Raw genomic sequence first — 3,459 nt, 5'->3', positions numbered from 1 at the left:
AAGCCAAACAAGTCGAATATGGGGTAAGCCAATGGGCCCGAACATCAATTCACCCTGCTGTAAAAACACACTGCACTCTGAAATTGTTCAAAAGGAGGAAGCAATTAACCGTTGTACATCTCATACAGGGGACTTTTAGTTATGTATGAGCGGCTAATTTATTCTTCTTCCTAACCAAAACATTAGAGTCTAACAAAGGGACCTTAAATGATAATTTTTCAAAAGATGGATACCACATCCTGTGCAACAATCATGCACATACGCCAATCTGAACTGTTCTTTCCAGGACGTAAAAACCTTGTCGCTTTCTGTATTACAGTCTTTTTTTTCCCCATTTCTTGTCTCGATCCACCACAAAGTATGTAAAAAAAATTCTTTGCCGAGTGCACTCGGCAAAGCTAGAAAAATGAGACCATTTTTCTAGCTTTGCCGAGTGCTGTGACCATGGCACTTGGCAACGGGGTCCTTTGCCGAGTGCAACACTCGGCAAAGTGACCCAAAACGGAAATTTTTAATTTTTTTTTACATTCCATCCTGATAAATAAATTCATAGAATCATATATCTCATCCATCACATATATATCTCATTCATCACATATATATCTCATCCATCACATATATATCTCATCCATCCGCACATATCACATCTATCATAATATATATCACATATATAATAATAAGTGCTCAAGTCCATCCAAATAAATCCATAAGTCCAACAAAGTCTACAAGTGCATCACAAGTCCATCACCAAGTGAACAAAAAAAAATACAACGTGCACTCATCTCAGCCACTGCGACTATGGTGAAGGGCCAGCTCCATCATTCGGAGGTGCATGAGGTGGATTATTCGAACCACCGTCAGATGGAGACTGCACAAAGGAGAAAAGATTGCATGTGAGACAAAATTATTTGGATAGCTAATCTAGAAAAGTAGAGGCCATACAAGCAAAGCACAAGCGAAAGTAAAAAACTTTCATACTCACAGGAGTAGCTGGAGCTGCAAGACGCGGAGGCGGAGGTGGAACCAACAGCCCAGCTGGCAGAGAGAAGCCCACACGTTGCCCAAGCCCTTGTAGGAACTCCGTAATGTCCGTCAGCCTCTGCGCCTGGGCCTGCCGCTCGGCCCGTTCGGCCTCCAGCTAGGGCCGCCATCCTCTTGTGCCCGGCCCGTAGATCTTATGCTTCTAATCAAATCTCTATCACCCAAAAAAATAGCATGGAATTAATCTCTATCATCCAAACCAGTCAGAAACCACATCTAGGCTCACTAAACTGAATCAGAAAAAAGGAGAACAAAATAGGGGGAAGCATACCTTGACAGTGATAGTGGGACTCATAAATCATGCAGTAGTTAGCGAGCACCACTATGTTCTACTATTAGTGCTAAGGAAAATGAGATACATAATCAGCTCCAGTGGAGGCAACCACATTGGGTCCTACTAGCAAAAAAGATCACAGCCCATAGCATCCAGAGCATGATCACAGAATTACGGAATTAAAGGCCTAAACACTACTACCTTTCTCAAGGTGTTTGGTGACATCCTTATTTGCAGCATTCCAATGGAAAATTGCAGAAACCACAATTTTTAATTCGCCAAAGGATTTAGCCAGCTTTTTCTGGTTGTTAGAAGCATTTGAAGAGTGGACAAGTGACTCAAGGATCATACTGTAATGATATCGACAAAGAAAAAAATCAAATCACCTAGATATGCATTTTTATGTCATATAAATCGTACTGTTGGGAGTAGCTTATGATCTGCATTTTTAAAAACACAAACCTAACATGCTGCTCTAAACATACTATAAACTTTTGCATGCTTCGCGGCACCCTACGATATGAAATATGAGTATAGAACTCTTTGGAAGCATAAGCAAATTAACTACAATTCTCTAATACATTGTATCACGATATTCAGAATGTAAGCCCAAATAATCGATTTTATCTATACTGTACAGTTTCTGCAGAGCCAAACTTGTATATTAGCAATAGAAATCTGTTGGGGTAGTAATCTGTTTGGGTGCTTGAGGGTAAAACTAGAAACCAATTTTTTAATCAAGATTGACGAATAGCAGCAATAGAAATCGCAAGATCAGCTAGCAAATTGGTATAGGTCATAGATGCATGCAGCCCAGGTGTGCAGAGACTCGCACACAGGCACCGAGGAATTTTCATCAAGATCTACTCAAAATAAGAATCAGTAAATCACTTGGAAGATAAAAAAAGGTATGGATCATCTATAACACGAAATGGACCAGCAGAAGCTGCTCGTCTGCCCGAATATGCACTCGAGTCGTCGCACATTATATGGATTAAGCAAATCATATGTCAAGACCACCATGAACTAATTGTCATTGTTGTCTGCATTCATGGGGCAATGCTAGAAGGAAAATCGAAATACGTATACAGTGAAGCAATAGTACTCACATATATAATATATTCTAAAGGAATAATCTGTGCTAATCCGATGGGAGTGGCCTCCAGGTTGAACGAGTACCATAATATAGTTACCAGAACGTGTACAGTTGGTTATGATAATTAGAGAATGTCTTCAGTAATTACGAGAAACTATTTACGATAATTAGAGATCGAATGCCTTCAGTAATTTACCATAACTTGTGGGAGCTAATAATATTTACGAGATTTTATATTATGAACTTTCCTACGATATTTGCGAGATCTATATGTCAGAAAGGAAACCAGAGATTTAGAATCAATTATCACTAGAAAGAAAAGAGAGAATCACCAAATCCGTGCCTCCTCGTGGACGAGGCCTGCCCAGGTCCTACATCCGCCATGGCAGAAGGCCGCCCGGGCTGTCCATAGGGACAGCGCCCCCTACCATGCTTGGAGGTGGCCGTCAACGCCACGACGGGGAGCTCCGGACTGGCCGCCCCCTCCATGGATTCGTCGTGGACCAGCCCTCGCCCAGATCTGCCATGGGAAGAGGGCTGCTGGGGGTACCGGAGGGAGGGCGCGCCACAGGGCCGCCGGCGAGGTCGACGCCGCAGTGAGGGCGCGCCACAGGGACACCGGCGAGGTCGACGTGGTGGAGGTCTCCGTCGGTCACGCGGTGCAGGTCGACGCCGCTGGGAGCGCGCTAGAGGAGCGCGCCACTGTCGCTCAGTGCTGGCGGCGAACGCGAGCAGGGCCGGCCATGGCCTGGCTAGCGGGCTGCGCGTCGGAGCTGCGCCGGGCCGCCGTGTGCCGAGCCCGACGCCGGAGAAAGGAGTGCGTGTGTGCGGGCCGGTTGGGCCGGCAGGTTAAATCACCCTTTGGCGAGTGCCCCATCCGGCACTCGGCAAAGTTTTTTTTTAACTTTTTTTTAATTCTTTGTCGAGTGTCATCTGACCTGACACTTGGCAAAGTGATTTTTTTTAAAAAAAATTCTTTCCTGAGTGCCCCTGATATAGCACTCGGCAATTTTTTTTTAATTTTTTAAAAATATTTGTCGAGTGCCAA

At 44.2% G+C, this 3,459-nt stretch overlaps 1 long non-coding RNA gene across 1 annotated transcript; it reads right to left on the bottom strand.

Moving 5' to 3' along the window:
- Window positions 1-646: 646 nt before the first annotated feature.
- On the bottom strand, window positions 647-3,223 carry LOC136528306 (uncharacterized). The gene is made up of 3 exons (XR_010777047.1): window positions 2,744-3,223; window positions 983-1,195; window positions 647-868 (listed from the first exon to the last, which is right to left on the bottom strand). It is a non-coding gene; the product is annotated as an uncharacterized lncRNA (long non-coding RNA).
- Between the last annotated feature and the right edge of the window lie 236 nt (window positions 3,224-3,459).

This window comes from Miscanthus floridulus, chromosome 19 (assembly GCF_019320115.1).
Source record: "Miscanthus floridulus cultivar M001 chromosome 19, ASM1932011v1, whole genome shotgun sequence".
NCBI classification, from domain to species: Eukaryota; Viridiplantae; Streptophyta; class Magnoliopsida; order Poales; family Poaceae; genus Miscanthus; species Miscanthus floridulus.
The sequence above is the reverse complement of the archived record's forward strand: the minus strand, read 5'-3'. Positions and strand labels throughout refer to the sequence as shown.